Source organism: Choristoneura fumiferana, chromosome 13, assembly GCF_025370935.1.
Source record: "Choristoneura fumiferana chromosome 13, NRCan_CFum_1, whole genome shotgun sequence".
Classification (NCBI taxonomy): Eukaryota; Metazoa; Arthropoda; class Insecta; order Lepidoptera; family Tortricidae; genus Choristoneura; species Choristoneura fumiferana.
The window spans coordinates 20036225-20053667 of NC_133484.1; the positions used below are offsets into that span (position 1 = coordinate 20036225).

Consider the following 17443-nt stretch of genomic DNA (forward strand, 5'->3'; position numbering starts at 1 on the left):
CCGGAAAACGTATCCTATGTCAATTAGGAATACTGTAGCTTACTTTTGGTGGAAATAACGTTTAAAATCAGACCCGAAGTTGAATTCACTTATTTCTATCCCGCGGGAATTTTGCATTTTCCCGAAGAAGAGTAGTCTATACTAATGAGAAATAGTGTAGCTTTCTATTGGTGAAAGAATTTTTAAAATCATCCCCGAAGTAGCATTCAGTTTTTTCTATCCCATGGGAATTTTGTAATTTCCCGAAGAAAAAGTAGCCTTTGTTATTTGGAGATAGTCATATCACATAATATGTAAGAATTTTTAAATTAGCTCCGAAATTGAATTAATTTATTTCTATCCCGCGGGAATTTTGCATTATCCCGGATAAAAAGTAACCTATGTCAATCAAGGATAGTGTAGCTTACTAACGGTGAAAGAATTTTTAAAATCGGCTCAATAGTTTCGGAGATTCGACTACAAACAGAGAAGCGAAAAAAATTTAGATATTTCCCTATCCCGTGGGAATTTCGAAAATCCTTTCTTAGTGCGCGTCTTCATCTATTGAGGAATATATATTCCAAATTTCAAGTTTCTAGCCCCAGCGGTTTGGGCTGTGCGTTGATCTATAAGTCAGTCAGTCAGTCAGTCAGTCAGTTTCTTCTTTTATATATATAGATGTTTTATCCGTTGCCTAGTATACATAGTACAAGCTTTTGCTTAGTTTGGGACTAGGTCAATTGGTGTCAAATGTCCCATGATATTTATTTATTTATTATTTATTTCTGAGAAGGGATTCAGGCCATGGTCCAGTGTGTAGAGACGTTGTACAAGGTGTTAAATGTTTAGCAAAGTTTTAGTCTAGCATATTGCTACCTATATGATGTTTTATGATATATATAGTATAGTAATCTCTCCTCGGTGACTTCTTAAAAACATGATTTTATGGGGTATTAATCCACTAAAAGTTAAGAGTTGTGACAGTTTTAAGGCAATTCCTTCATGGCTCATCTCCAAAGCATGCTGGTAGCAATGCCTAAATTGCAAAAAAAATATAAGAAAGTGTATCACAGATGGCTCCTGAGTTGTAAGGGACAGAATAACGAATACCAACTTGATTGACCTAATTATAAAACTGCAAACCTCAGATACCCTGTATTTTTTAAACGACATTTCGGGTGACACTCTTTGCTGGCCCGGATAATACCGACATGGAAATACCGACCCTGTTTCTTGTGTACACGGCTACGTACACGGCCATAGAAACTGACATGAGCTTCAAGCAAGAGTGTCACCCGACATTTCTACTCTTTAGTCAATTCCTCCGCGCACAAGACGTACAAAGAGTACTTTGTTATGATAACTTAGCACTTGAATGTTGTGGCTATCCGTGGCGCTGCTGACTTTGTAAACATTACCTTTGTATCGCCAGATTTTTATACACAGTTTAATTGCTATCTTTTCTTACTTTACAGACCATGGCTATTACATTTAAATTTGGGGATGTATAACTATTTGTGTGCTATATATATATCACAGTCTAGTGCAAACGGCCAAAGTTACAAAAATATGTATACATGACCTTTGTACTTGACTGTAAACGAAATGCATAAGTAATTTAAATCTGCATACTATCAGTATAACAACGAAATCTACAACAAACTGCATAATTTCTGGGAACATAACCATCGGTTAACATAGCGAATAATTGCATAATGGACAAAATTTTAATGAAAGTTATTCTATTGAGATGTGGAAATCAGGAAAGATTATCTTAAATGGAAACATTTGACCAGAAATAAGCGACACACTGGAGGGCTACAATGAAATTTCGAAAACCGAAGTTCGTAACGTGCCATCCCTCTCATTCTCGTATTAAATAATATAAAGCCTCAGCGGGACGGCAAGGCACAAAGTTCGTATTTTGCACCTCGTAGTACTAGGGCCTGTGTAGGTACGATGCGCTTGCGCCGACGACGCGCGTCACTCGCACTGTGGTCGCGCTATTTCCACTCCGGCGCAGAATGTCGGTCAAGTCCACGGCTTTTACTTTTAAATAACAACTATGTAATACCTTTAATTAGCAATTCTTGAAAATTTATTTAGTTCGGGAATTCTGAAACGGTTCTAACGATTGCGATGCTATGTTGACGTTTTAGAGGGCGAACAATCGATCTAAGTAGCTTGATCTTGTGCTGGTTTATTTTTAACCCCCGACGCAAAAAGAGGGGTGTTATAAGTTTGACTGCTATGTGTGTCTGTCTGTGGCACCGTAGCTCTTAAACGGGTGGACCGATTTGAATGCGGTTTTTTTTAATTTGAAAGCAGGTTTTCTATTAGCGATGGTTCTTACTCGTAGATATGTTTTATCAAAGTCGGTTCAGCCGTTTCAAGATCATCAGCTCTTTTGTTCGCTGCGGTAGGAATCTTAGACGCATAATGGTATAATACTTTACTATCAAACATATTTGGGATCTAAAATTTGAAACACCCATGTATGCTATATAACTATGCAAGATTATGGAATTCTCGGCCTGATTCTGCAGCCAGGATAAGATATCCAGAAGACTAGCAGGCACACTCTTGATAAAACCATAGCAGATATATCGTGTTTGGATTCGTTTCGATCAGTATTTGATTCTACATACAATGCAATGGTGGCAACAGGATGAGCTGATGCTGCAGCCAGGATATTCAACACACTAGTACACTAAAAAAAATATACCAGTTTAAAAAACATGAAATAAAAAAACTTAAATTAAAAATTTCAAACAACCCCGACACAAAAACGCCAGCAAAACATAAAAACGCCCGAAAAAAAACGCCGCCAAAAAAGAAAACTAAAAAGTAAAAAATAATTATGTACTACCTATAGCTGTTGCCCGAAACTTCATCTACGAATAATTCGTTTATCCTATCTCGTGGGACTATGCTGATTTCCCGCAAAATTAGCCTAAGTTAATTTAGTATAAGTACTACCTAGTAATATTTTTTTTATCTAAGCGCCGTTGGTGTCGGGGGACCGCTAAGGTTAATAAAAAAATATAACATATGTACTTTAGTTTCCTGTTAATCTCTATCATAATGACATAAAGTTTGATGTTCATAAATCAAAAATTTGACTTGGGCGTTAGAAGGTTAACGGCTCGTCTCCGCAAATTCCTCCAATTGATGTGTCACCATCAGCCATAAAATCGCCAAAAAACTCTTTGTTCTTGTCAATAAAATTGTTGTGGTTTTGGCAGCCATTTTGATCTATATTTGTCTGTTGGCAGAGAGCAAGGAGCGCGTGCGCAGGGCGCCCTTTGAGACTGCGCTGCATCACGCCGGTAAGGAAATTGTTTTAATAGCTTTTAAAAGATTGTGGTGGCCTAGTGGTTTGACCTATGGCCTCTCAAGCAGAGGGATGTGAATCCAAACCCGAGTAAACCCCATAAATCATTTTATGTTTAAGTAAATAATGTGTGGTGTCGGTCGAGAATTGCACCACCCCATCTCTTCCCGTGGGTGTCGTAAGAGGCAACTTAGGGATAAACCTGAGGGTGGGCAGCAGCGTCCTCCGCGAACTATCGGTATAAGTGCCTGCCAAGCGTGGCGACTAAGCCATTTTTCCCTTAAAATTTAAAAAAAAGAAGATGAGTGGAGAGCCTTGGGGGAGGCCTATGTCCAGCAGTGGACGTCTTTCGGCTGGCATGATGATGATGAATTAATTTATAATGGTATTTCTTGAAGAAATAAATAGAAATAGAAATAGAAAACGTTTATTCGCATTTCGCAAATTACATAAACCCAAAATAAACAAGTATAAAGTAAATATGAAAAAGGTATATGAAGAAGGTATGTACTTAAGTTTTTTTAACCAAGGCGAGTAACAAGTCTCGCCAAATAAAGATCATAGAATATTTATTTCTTTTGTAGAATCGTATACTATATTTCAAAGTACTAGGTGTTTTTCAAAGTAAGATATATATTTAGCAGCATACAGAAGACGCGAAACTTTATTGTGAAAAGGCGCTCTTCTTCTTTCGTCAAAAATAGCCACTTGAAAAAAAAACGTATAAAATATAATCATGCTCTAAAGGATGTAAGGCGGTTTCTCTCCAGGACCTATATTTTTTTTCACCTTGAATTGACAATATAACTTTGGCGTACGTCCCCAAAACGCGTCCTACTTCACCACTGAAGTTTATTAACGTTTATAGTAACGACTCAAATTAATTGTCTTGGCGTTATAAAGGCCATAATTGACACTGTGGCCTCGTGGCCGTGGCCTAGGGAGGGGCCAGCTATTTCCAGACAGGGAGGGGTACTGCAAGGGTGCAACTTTTACGGTAACTACGAGGCGAAAGTGAAAACAGGCGCGGCTCACTCCGCGATTTTATTTTCCGCTACAAGTAGATGTTTGGGCCCCCTAGAGTGTGCTGTTCCACTACACGTACCGCGTGCGGGTGAATAAGAGTTATGCGATGGACAGAGAAGCATACAGTAGGCACGATTCTTATGCCTAAACGTCACTTTTGTACGGCAGTGAGGCTTCTGTACTTGTACTATTACTTATGCTGTGGTGAAACGGAAGCGGAGTCAGGGCACGGTCTTGTTTTAGTGGGTATGCTAAGTTCAGAGAGCCCCACATAACTATCCACGGAAGTATGCATAAAGCATTTTCACATAGCAAAAAAAAACGGTCTTGGTTGTTAAGAGAGTCGATAAGATTTAAAAATCCCACTGGCACTGGGATCCGTATAAAAAAGCCAGCCAAAATTAAAAATCAAGGGGGGTCCCCATACAAGAAACGTGTTATTTTGTTTTTGATTTATTTCTATAACTTTTAAGCATAAAATATGCTTAATCCTCAAACTGGAATGATAATAGAGATAAATATACAGCATATTGTGCAATAATAACAACCAGTCAAGCGTGAGTCGATCTACAGAAAAAAACTTTGTATGTGCAGTATGTGAGCAAAAATTTGATGAAAAATGTCTGAACACGCTTCTAAGCCGTTAGCAATAGAGTCGTCTTCAGATATTTTTGATCAGATTTTTGCTCACAAGTTTATGAATGCGACTGTACCTACCTGTTTCTACTTCAAATGCAATGCCATTCTACTGGATCTACCATTCCTGTTTACCGATGTATAGGTACTTTATTATTGTTATGATGGCACTCCAGGTCTATCATGTTTTAAATGCAATGTCTAACTACGTGACTGTTTATTGCCTTAGTAAAATATAAAAAAAAATACATTTTCAAAACAAACATCCATAGACTGCTAAAATCATAACTCTTGCTTTGGGTTTGCCGTAGTCGAGTAAAAATACATTTTCAGCGCTTGCACTTTATAAACTTAAATATTATGAATGAGACTTAATGAAATAGACCTTGTTGAGTTTCTTGCCAGGTTCATATTTTGACTTTGACAAGACGGTTGGTGGTATAATAATAATATATGTAATTGTTAACATGACACTGTTATAATGTTAATAGCCACGACTTTTGCTTGCGGTAATTAGAACTATGAGTAGGTACTTATGGAAATGATAAGCCACGTGTGTGCAGTAGACAATTTGGCAGTTAGTATGTCAACAGGCGTTTCATATTCATACATAGTATTCTATAAAATCCAGTGAAGCCTTCAAACCCGACTACTGACCTTCTGGCTGTGTTTATCCAACTACGAACATGGTAACGAGGGGGGAGGGGCAATAGCACCAATATAGCAATAGTGCCAGTACCACAGCACCACAGTTATGGTGTAACAGGATATAAACAATATACGGCCGTGACGTAACCATACAATAAAGTTTGCATTGTTAGAGTTTAAATAAAATATAACACGTAATGGTAGACGATGTTTATTGTGCGGAAGCACATCTTGAAGTAGATCACAATGGATATGTCAATCATGACAATATTATTTTTCTTTACTAGACATAAACAACAAAACCTTAACACCCCCCCTCAATATTAACTTCAGTTAAAATTGCAATCATTAAGTATTAATTAACAGGGGTAATACAAATATACTCATAAAACATACACAGCACTATTATTCATTTCATTACTAGTACTAACTAACTACACTAACATAAACATTGACACTTCAGCATTAAATAAACTCACAATACTTTAAGTTTTTCTACAAAATAATTGTGTTTCACACTGCCCAATGGCTTAGTGAATATATCTGCGATATTTTCGTTAGTTGGAACGTATGACATTTTAAACATGTTCTTATTGTAACAATCTTTGATAAAATGATATTTTATATCAATATGTTTGGTTCTGTTACTGTTTTCGTTACAGTCGATCATTCTTAAAGCACTTTGATTATCGATGTGTAAGTACGATTTAATATCATTATAGCCAAAATTAGATAATATACCTTTTAAATAGACGAGTTCCGTTGTAGCCATGGCTGCTGCCACGTACTCCGCCTCTGCAGTCGATAGAGCGATTGTCTGCTGTTTCTTTGTGAACCATGATACCAAATTACTATTATGAAAAATAGCACAACCACTTACGCTTTTCCTGTCGACGTTGCTCGCCCAATCCGCATCAGTATAGCACAACACTTGTTTGTCTTGCGTCTTCGTGTATGTCAGGCATTTGTGCGAAGTTAATTTTAAATATCTTAATACTTTTTGCTGATGTCCACGTAGTATTTGTTGGCTTGTCTAGAAATCTGCTTAAATACGACGTAGCAAAAGTAATATCTGGACGTGAGACTGTGGAGATGTAAATAAGGCATCCAATCAACTCACGATAAGGCACATCAATTACAGTTTCTTCTTCTTTGATTGGAGTTCCTTGTTCCATAGGCGTCTGTGTTCCTTTGCAATCCGTCATTCCAAATTTTTCTAGTACTTTCTCAATCAATTTAGTTTGGCTAATTTTCAGCTTATCATGTTCTCTTTTTATTTCCATACCTAAGTATTCTCTGACTTCACCCAAATCTCTTATCTTAAATTCTTCTTTCAGCTTCTCTATTGTTTTCTTTATCTCTGTAGTTTTTCCCGTTATTAAAATGTCATCAACCCAAATAAGTAGCCATACGTTGGCTTTGTAGTACAGACAGAAATCATATTTCGATTGTTCAAATCCTTGTGTTACTATATAATTATGAAATCGGTCATTCCAACATTTTGGAGCTTCTCTCAATCCGTATAACGATCTTTGTAGTTTTAATACTTTTCCCGCTGAAACCTCAACGCCCTCTGGTGGCTTTATGTACACTTCTGTGTGCAGATATCCATTCAAAAAAGCAGTTTGAACATCCAGTTGTTTCATAGGAAAATTTTCTTGTACTGCGTGGCTAAACATCATTCTTATTGTCGATACTCTTGCAACAGGTGAATAAACATTGTGAATGTTATCCGTCTGAAAACCTTTAGCTACTAATCTCGCTTTCTTTCTTCCATCTTGTTTCGTCTTAAATATCCATTTTGTATCTATGGCTTTCTTTCCTCTAGGTAATTCAGCTTCTTTCCAGGTATTCAACTCTTCAAGTGACTTTATTTCTTCATTTATTGCTTTTTTCCATTCTTCTCCTTTGTCTACAGCTTCTTTATAACTACGCGGGTCTGAGTCCGCTATTAGAGAAAATGCTATATTTGCATCATACATTTCCTCTTCTGCTGTGTAATAATCTTCGAATCGAGGTGGTGGCCTCCTATCTCTTTGTGGCCTTTGTGGTGCTTCTTGTGCTTCTCTTCGTACTTCGTCGCTTGTATCTTGTTCTATTGGTTGCTCCTCTTCATTCGTAGTTTGTTTATTACAGTTTTGTTCTATTTCATCATCTTCGTCATCATTCTGTTTACTTATTCTCTGATCATTCTGTTCTTTGATATTTTTCTCGTATACAAAATCATTCTCATCAAATCGTACATCTCTAGATATTAATATAAGGTCTGCTTTCGGATCCCATAAGCGGTAACCGTTTGATGCATATCCAATCATTCGCATTTCCTTAGCTCGTTTTTCTAGTTTGTCGCCTCTGGGCATAGTTACTACCCAGGCTTTGCTACCGAATACTCGTAATCTCGATAAGTCAGTCTTACCTCTCATAATGGCTTCAGGCGTTTTAAAGTTTACAGCTGTCGAAGGGCATCTATTTATTGGTAGGTTGCGCATAAAATTGCTTCACCCCACAGATATTTTGGTAAATTCGTTTCTACTAGCAGTGTCCTTGCCCTGTCCATCAAACTTCTGTTCATTTTTCTGACACCCGTTCTGTTGTGGCGAATACGCTTGTGTATACTGGATTCTTATTCCTCGTTCTCTGCAAAAATGTTCAAAAAAGTTATTTTTGAATTCTCCGCCGTTGTCGCATCGTATTTTGTTTACTTTTGTTGCGTATTCTATCTCTAATCTCCGAATGTACTCGATTAAGTTGGCAGTGGCTTCGCTTTTACGTTTTAAAAGATATGTACAACAAAAATGTGAAAAATCATCTATTATTACTTGGTAATATATTTCTCCGTTGATACCAGGTGTACGTTGAGGACCTGCAATATCAGTGTGTATTAACTCACCTATGTAAGTTGAACGTGGCCTCTTGACAGGTACGAAAGGTAATCGCGTCGCCTTACTCATCATGCAAGGAGAGCAGGGTTTGTTGCTAGTCGGCAGCCGCATCCAATGTAGACTTCTTCGGTTGAGGTGACCCAATCTTCTGTGCCACAAGTCGTCGTCGCTTAAAGCTGCGCTACAAGTAGCTAAACATATTTCGGCATTTAATAGAAATAAATTACCTATGCAAGAACCAAACACATAGATATTAGAATTTTTCCTGCCTATTTTTACATTTTGTTTGCTAAAAATTACGTGAAAGTCATTTTGAACCATTTTCTTCACTGACATTAAATTGAAGGATAGATTTTTGACAATCAACGATTCTAAATTTATTGTCACATCGTTACATTTCATTAATATGCAACCTTTTTTCTCGGCCATCAGGTAGTCTCCGTTTGCGATGTAAATTTTGATCGGTGTTTCTAAAGTTTTGACGTTGGTCATACATTTTTCGTAATCTTCGTTAATCATATGCTCTGTACATCCTGAATCGATTACCCATTCGATGTTTCCGTTCGTAGGTCTTGATGGTTCTTTGATTTTTCCTGTTGTCCAAAAATTAAAATGCTTTTGTCCGGTTTCTTCGAATGCTATGTTTCCATAATGGTTGGGATGACGTGAATATCTTTGGTAACGGTTGTTCGTTCTTCCTCGTCCGCGTCCGCGACCTCGGCTATGCCAGACATTCTTGTAGCAGTCTCTTGATAGGTGTCCTGGTTTTTTGCAGGTATAACATGTAACGAATGCTGTATCCTGACTGTTGTTGGTTGGCATTTCTTGCACTTTTAACTCTTCGTCCAGTAGTCTAGCTCTCACGAAATCTAGTTTTAACGTACTTTCTTGGAACCCCGTATTGCATTCGATGGCAGTTATTACATGGTCGTATTTCTCTTGTAGGCCTGTTAGTAGATAAGCGATTTTGTCTCGTTCTGTTAACGAGTCTCCAGCACACTCCAATTCACTGGTTATACTGTCAAAATTTTCAAAATAGTTTTCTAATTTTTGGTCTGGTGATTGTTTTAGGTTTATTAACTTTCGCCTTAAAAGTATGGTAGATATAACGCTCTTCCTCTGGAATATTTCTTTTAATATGTCTAACATATTCCTTGCATTGTCGCATTTTGTAATTATATTTAAATATTTGTCTGGGAGACATTGAACAATAATATTTTTGGCTTTTGCATTGGCTTTCTTAATCTCTTCCTTATTTAATTTACTTACATTTTCGTCTTCTTGTATAATACCCCATAATCCTTTTTCTTCTAGAACGCATTTTACACGGTAAAGCCAATTATTAAAGTTTTCAGCTTTTAGTTGCGGAAAATTCGACGAAGCCATTTTCTTTTTATTTTCTTGACGTTTTTATTTTTCAGTTGACACTTTTCGACGACTTTTGTTTTACATCTTCATTTTTCTTATTTCAATTTGTCTACATATTATTTACATTTTGTACTTTTACACATTTATTCACTATATTTATCTTTATATTGATGTTATATCTTCTTTATTGATAGCCCATAACCTGTTAGAGTTTAAATAAAATATAACACGTAATGGTAGACGATGTTTATTGTGCGGAAGCACATCTTGAAGTAGATCACAATGGATATGTCAATCATGACAATATTATTTTTCTTTACTAGACATAAACAACAAAACATTAACATGCATGTGGTAATGAAAGAAAAAGATTTATTTATAACAGCAATACAGAGCAAGACAGAGGCTAAAATACACAAATAAAAAAAAATAGAGGCTGTTAGAAGTAAAATGGCTGGGAGGTTTCGTCACTCAATAACTGTGAAAGTTTTGACGCTTGCTGTAGGCACTTTAGGTTTTAAATTTATGTTGTTAAAGGCGTTAAAAATGAGTATTCTTGATGTTTCTCATGTGTTTTATATCAATTTCACTCGTCAAATATGTGAATCCCACAATGGGACTCTGTCAATGACAGTAAATAAAGTTAAGGTACTATTTATTTAGGTATGAAAATAAAAAGCAGCGGTTTGGTGCAAAATAATAATATACTTAAGCGGCACAAAATTTGGCCCCACTCTCTATAACAAATTACCTATAACTGCATATTTGAGGGCCAGATTTTTTGTCGCTCAGTATATATAATGCCTCCCAATGACCAGGTAGATTCTATCAATGAACTGAATCGTCTGTTGAATTTAAAAGATAACAAAAAAAAATCACTATATGGCGTGACACAAACGCTCTGCTGTTTGCTGATTGGTAGAAATTAGTTAATATACTGCCTTGTGATTTTTTAAGATTATTCCAAACATTGGAACATTATTTTTTGTGTTTTTATTTGCGTTTGACAAATAGAATAAGTAGTTAAATTGGAAGACCAGTTTTTTTTATCCAGTACTTCTCATTTAATTTGTAGAACCATTGCCTCTAGTTGTTATCTCTAGTTAACCCAAATGGCCGTGACAGCTATTGCAAATGGCGCCCGCGTCGTTCCCGCCAAAACAAACAGCGATCAAAGCCGCCGCAACGTTTCTTTTTAATTTTCGACGTATCCTTACTCTGTTTACTGGACTTTAATTGGTCTAGCACAATGTGGTTCACAAAGTTCTTATAGCGGTGTAGCAAAGTGTTTTTTTGTGCGATTCGTTGTATTAGTTTTTGTGATTTGGTACAGTTTAGTCTGCGATTTATGCATTGTTACTTTGTACCTACTTGTACCGAAGTAAACAATTTCAAGCCAATAATAAATTTAAATTTAGCATTACAGCTTTTCTCAAGTCGTCTTTTCAACTTGATATATCCATGCGTTTCTCAGAAAAAAGAACCAAAAACGAAGTGGACACAAGGTTCCTTAATTTTTCCTTAATGTCTACCCTTCTAAAAGTACGGAACTTTAAAAAGCACGACATAATTAGGAGATACAGTCTCTAACAGATAAGGCTGCCTGTCCACTGGACCCGAGCGAGGCAACAGAGCGGCGAGCGAGATAAAAATCCACCAATAGATAGCAATAAACCTACTCTCATCTTCAGTGGACTGGGGTAGTTGGAAACTAGCCTAAAAAATCATATAAAACTGGGAACCGGAGCGAGGAAAAAGAGCGGGGAAGCGAGGCAGACAAACTAGCGCGAGTGGGGAGCGAGAAAGCGAATGGAAAAGTCCGCAACTCCACTCCGCATTCTTCTCGCTCAGCCCCGCTATCTAGCTCCGCGCCTGTGGACAGAAACATTCCGCAACTTCACTCCGCATTACCCCATCGCTAAGCTCCTGCCTCGTTCCGCTCCAGTGAACATTCACCCTAAAGCAATTATCAGTATATTGCTGCAAAGAAGTTAAGATTAGTTTTCTATGACGTTATTTTGTCATAAACTACGGCTTTAAGCGATATGATGTCATCGACATAACGCAACCCCCACTTATCTCTGGGGGATATCAAATGCAGTGACATGGGAGTATAAAGCGCTTTGAGTTGAGGGAAAGTTTTGTTAAGTTGGTAGGTACAGTTGCCGTCGTAAACATCGTGGCTGTTTAGGCGATTAAAAATACCGAACGCCCACTTAAGCAATTGATAATACGGTGGTGTTTAGATGTATATCTATTTCTAGACAGCTCTGATGTTGAATGTTTTTTACCCGACACCCCGAAGGAAGCATATTTATTTATTTGGTCAAATATGGTGCAATTTACTCTATATAGGTCTAACAAACTATCAAACGTTAACCAACAAGGATGCCCCTTTTAAGTTTTACATGTAATAAAAAAATGTGCGTTTATGTGTCCAAAATGTTCAAAACATTACATGATAGAGGAAGTCGAAAAGATATAGGATACTCTTGAAAGAGACGTATGACGGAAAGAAAATGAATAATTTATTGAAGCACTACTTTGCGGGGTTCATATCAATAATGATTGGTTTTTTTTTTGGAGTCTTTTTGTATTTTTTTATTTCAACTCCAAATTTGTTACTTTTACGGGTATCCCGTGAAACCATATCGAAAATACAAACTGAGATATGGATGCACAGAAATACCAGAAAAAGAGACCAGCGCTGGGAATCGAACCCAGGTCCTCAGCAATCCGTGCTGCGTGCTATAACCCCTACACCACCGCTGGACAGGAATCTAGACACGAATTTTTCCTATGCATACATATCTCAGGTTGCTTATTTCTACTACGCTACTTATGCAGCAGCACTAGCGACATCTATGTTCCGCTCTCATCGAGAGACGTCACACTCTTTCGGAACCAACCGCTCACCCAGACAAGAGATCAATACCAATAATCAATAATCTATAGACAATTACTTTGCTCACCCGCGACTACTACTCAGAGCAACACTACCTTACACCATGCTACCAGATGTTAGATTCAAAATGGTGAACGGCTGTGTTGCTCGTAGGAAGAAGTCGGTTCGAAACGCGTCAGTGTAGTGCGGTGGTGGTGATAGTTTAGTTTGTGTGATGTGTGTGTTCTTTCAAAATGGAGACGGAGAAGGTGAACACATTTGCTGCATAGACATGCATAGACGTAGCCATCGCAAGGTCGCGGGTGAGCAAAGTTTATAGCTCATTGAAAGAAAATTAGACCATTTTCCAAAGGCCGTATTCTCTAACGTTACGACAGTCGCTATCGCATTCGCCATCTCTATCTACCCTCGTTTTATAAATTTCGGTAACACGCTCAGTATAGTTCAGTCCATCATTCTGGTCAGAATGAGGGTAAAATAAGGGTTTTCACAGAGGCGAAATATCGCTAGATGGCGTTAGTATCGTGAGGACCGTTTGACGTTTGTTTGCGATTGGCTCATTTAGTTATTTAACCAATCACGAGCAAACGTCAAACGGACCTCACGCCTAACGCCATCTAGCGATACTTTACCTCTGTGAAAACGTAATACCGTGTAATTCTCTCAGGCTGACGGGATGGTCCAGACTGATGAAAATTAAACGTTTTCAATAATATTAGTATGGACTGAACTGACGCTAGAATGAGCGTGGAACCGAAGTCATACCGCGTTGTCACACGCGAAGACAAATTGTCATTCCAAGTGCTTTAGACAATAAGTAAGGTTGGTTTTTGGAGTATTTTTGTATTTTTTATTTCAACTACAAATGTTACTTTTACTGTCATCTCGTGAAATTCAACGAAATTACAAACTAAAACATGCCATGCCATGCCATGTCATGGTCCTCAGCATACCCCTACACCACCACTGGACAGGAGTCTAGACACAAATTTCTTCCATGCACCACACATTTCAGCCAGCTTTTTTCTTAGTCACTTAAGCAGCGACAATAGCGACATCTATGTTTTAGCTCTCATTGAGAGACGTCAACACCTTCGGAACTAACCGCTCACCCGAAGGAGAGATGTCGCTATTAAGATTGGTTTTTGGAATTTTTTTGTATTTTATTTATTTCAACTCCAAATTTGTTACTTTCACGGTCATCCCGTGAAATCCAACGAAAATACAAACTGAAACAATAAATAAGGCCCAAGCAAATAAGTAAGGCTTTTGCAGTGGGGTACTTTGAACTGGATTTGAAAAAAGCATTTGGACCTGGCAACCCAGACCCTACACTACAAACTGCAAAATTTGAACTTCGTCTCGTGCCGTCCTGCTGACGTTTATATTATTTAACACGAGAGCGTGAGGGACGGTACGATACGAACTTCGATTTTCAAATTCCGTAGCAGCCCTGGGTAGCAATCGGACTCGAGTGATTAAGCTGATGGGCGTCTTCATCAGTGACGTCAGCGCCGAGCCCTCACTTAGCTAAAAGCCTCGCCAACTACCCACGGAGATAACACTAATCATATTATATCTATCTATACCTATTAAAAGCCTAGTGGCCTAGTGGTTTTCCCTATGGCGTCTCAAGCAGAGAAACGTTGGTTCAAACCGGGGTCGCATCTGAGTTCATTCGAAATTTACTACGAGCTTAATGGCGAGGGAAAGCCTCGTAAGAAACATCTCTGTATTATTATCATTATTTTTTTTGTATTTTTTTCTTTAATTGTATACCGTAGTTTTTAAGTAATTTATTTGTAATTATATTATGATGAAAAAATGAATTTCTGCCAAGTTTCTTGCGGCGCATTCTTCTTGGCAATGATGGTCTTTCCGAAAACGCTGGTAGTTTAAAAAATTACGAGTAAAAGTGCCCATTGCGGCCTATTTACTGAATAAATGATTAGAATTTTTGAATTTGAATTTTGAAAACTTGCACACCTTCGAAGAAATTAAATACTGTGTCTGAAGTTCTTAATCCGCACTAGCGCTACGGAGCTCCCACGCGACGCGTATTTAGTTTCTGGGTTGGGCCGTCCCAAGCCCTCTCATTCCGAGAGGAGGCCTGCTATTTATAGTTATGTTTGACGACCGGATAGCCTAGTGGTAAGAGGTTCGGCTGCAAAGCTTAAGGTCATGGCCTCGATCTCGTCGAGGCAGATTTGCATGGAATAGTACCTAGGTATGCTTGGTCTCGAGTCTCAGATGTTTAAAAACAGACTAAGTTAAGGTGTTATTCCCAAGATTCAGCTAGCTATGACGATGGCCAAGTGGTTAGAGAACCTGACTACGAAGTTTGAGGTCCCGGGTTGGAACCCCAGCCGGGGCAGATATTTGAATGTTGTAATGTTTGTTCTCGGGTCTTGGATGTTTAATATATATTATTTATGTATTTATCTACATAAGTATGTTTATCCGTTGCCTAGTATCCATAGTACAAGCTTTGCTTAGTTTGGGACTAGGTCAATTGGTGTCAAGTGTCCCATCATTTTATTTATCTAGCAATTTTATCCAAATCCATGCATCTAGAAGAAAAAGTAACAAATAAACAACTTTTGCAATTATTAGTGAAATTATATACAGGAAAACAAACCCAGATCTTGTGTTGGCTAGCATAGAATAAACTCGCTTGGTAGTCCATTAACGCAAACAATGCGTTTGTATCGACTCGGAATTCCCATAATTGCATGGGAATTCCCTCATGGCGCCAGTCGCCATGTCGCCGCAGCTTATGGGGTCGAATATCTGATAGGACCGAATCAACTTTTCTAGCTTACATCATCAATTCAAGTAAAATATTAATCACACCATGAAACTAATTTTGTAGTTTCAAATGTTAAAGTTAGTTTTGACCGTTCCTGACTTGTAATCGTGAGTTTTTTATAAAATGTTCATTAAATGTATGTAATAAATTATCCAAATAACGTATATCCCTTTAACAAACAAAAAATCAGGGAATTCCGAATTTTGTAGGCCTCTGCTAAATGTTTCCCGGAAAATGCGAAGAAGCCGCGGACATGAGTCGTATATCGCGATGTAATTACAAACAAACGAACAATAACAAACCGACGTTACTCTGCGCATTGTCAGGGTAAAAATAACTTATTGCCGGAGATCCGTGAGGAAAGAAATTGTTTGAAGTAATCTTTCTTAGAGGTGAAGAAAAATACCAATAACAGTGAATAATGAGTTCCCCAATATGGATTTTTCAAAGAATGAAAAGCTTCTACTCATAGTCGAAAAAAAAGAGGGTGTGACAACGATATAACTAACATTGTGAGCATGCGCTTTTATAATGTAGGTAACTAGTTTTTAAGTTTGTCCTGTGAACTACTGTGACAAAATTGTAAGAAGCCTGTGTGAAGCCTGTATCAAAAATAAAAAATAAAAGTTGGGGTTACAAAGTGTTTCAATGCGGTTTTCGAAATTATTTAACTTCAGGCGAGTTTTTATTTGTACATTACAAAGCATGTGTTAATTTTTAGGTACCATCAGCAAAATAAGTGGTCTATCAATTATTAAACAAGTTCCTATCAAATGAATATGTCGCTAAAGTCGAACTTTCAAGTTGACAGACACGTCTATTGGCATTATTGTTTTATGACATGCAAACAATTATCAACTTTAGGGTGGTAGACCACATATTTGGCTGATGGTACATAGGTTAGGTATTATACATCATGAAATTTATAACAACATAGATGTTCGTAGCTATGCAAATCGTAGACGCGTAGCTCTTAAGTGCTACGATCCAGCGTAGCTTGCTGCGTGGCAATGACCTTTGAAGCAAAACAACAACTGTAATTTAAAAAAAATCCTTCCTTTTTAGAGTTTAACACCGCACATTTGCACAGTTTATAAAGACCCTATTGCGATGTCGGAAGCAAAATAAATTAATTCACTTCATTAGCATATTCTTGAGCGGATCGAATACATAGATACGTATTCTTGCATTGACTGCTCATAGTTCATGTATTTTATTTGCCTCGTATCATATCGGAAGCCAAAAAGATATCAGATCGGAGAATATGAAAACGTCGGACGGAACCATAATTTTGTTTCAATTTAATTTATGCTTTGAAGATACGTTTAATCGACGGTCGGTAGGTATTGTTCTGTAGCTGAAAAACTGTTTTTAATGATGTTTGTTTTTAAACTGTTTCTCATTTTTAATGTCTTTTTTTCAGTGTCATTTATTTCATCGACTTGTTTTGGAGGAAAACAATTACTTTTTGTTTTCAATCCAAAATTACACGTCACATTCTTGGCTCTTACACAGAAGTACACATTTCTCTCGATGAAGATGTTATTTTGACATGGTTTTATTTATTTAGTCCACTATCTAAATTGACACTTAAAAAAGGTGTAGAGTTGTTTAGTATGCTAAGACTGTGAATGATGTCGAAACGGGATAACGAAATCGATTAGATCTGGCAGTTGCATCAAAAACCTTAGAGCTTAATTCAATTTCTTTGGAAATATAAAATAAAGTACTGTGGTTACAAAAATACCCTAGCGCATTTTTGATGTCTAGATGGGTCATAGCGGCAGTGACGCTAAGTTAAAGTTTGTAGGGGTGAAGTATCTAAAATATTTATAAATTGCCACTAGATAGGCAAT

General features: G+C 37.4%; 1 protein-coding gene across 1 annotated transcript in view; it reads left to right on the plus strand.

Annotated features, from left to right (window-relative positions):
* Nucleotides 1-3229: 3229 nt before the first annotated feature.
* LOC141434288 (synaptic vesicle glycoprotein 2C-like) overlaps nucleotides 3230-17443 on the plus strand; it is a 28610-nt gene continuing 14396 nt past the window's right edge. Inside the window, exon 1 of the mRNA XM_074096683.1 lies at nucleotides 3230-3308. The gene's annotated coding sequence lies outside the window, so the exon portion shown is untranslated. The remainder of the gene's footprint in view (nucleotides 3309-17443) is intronic.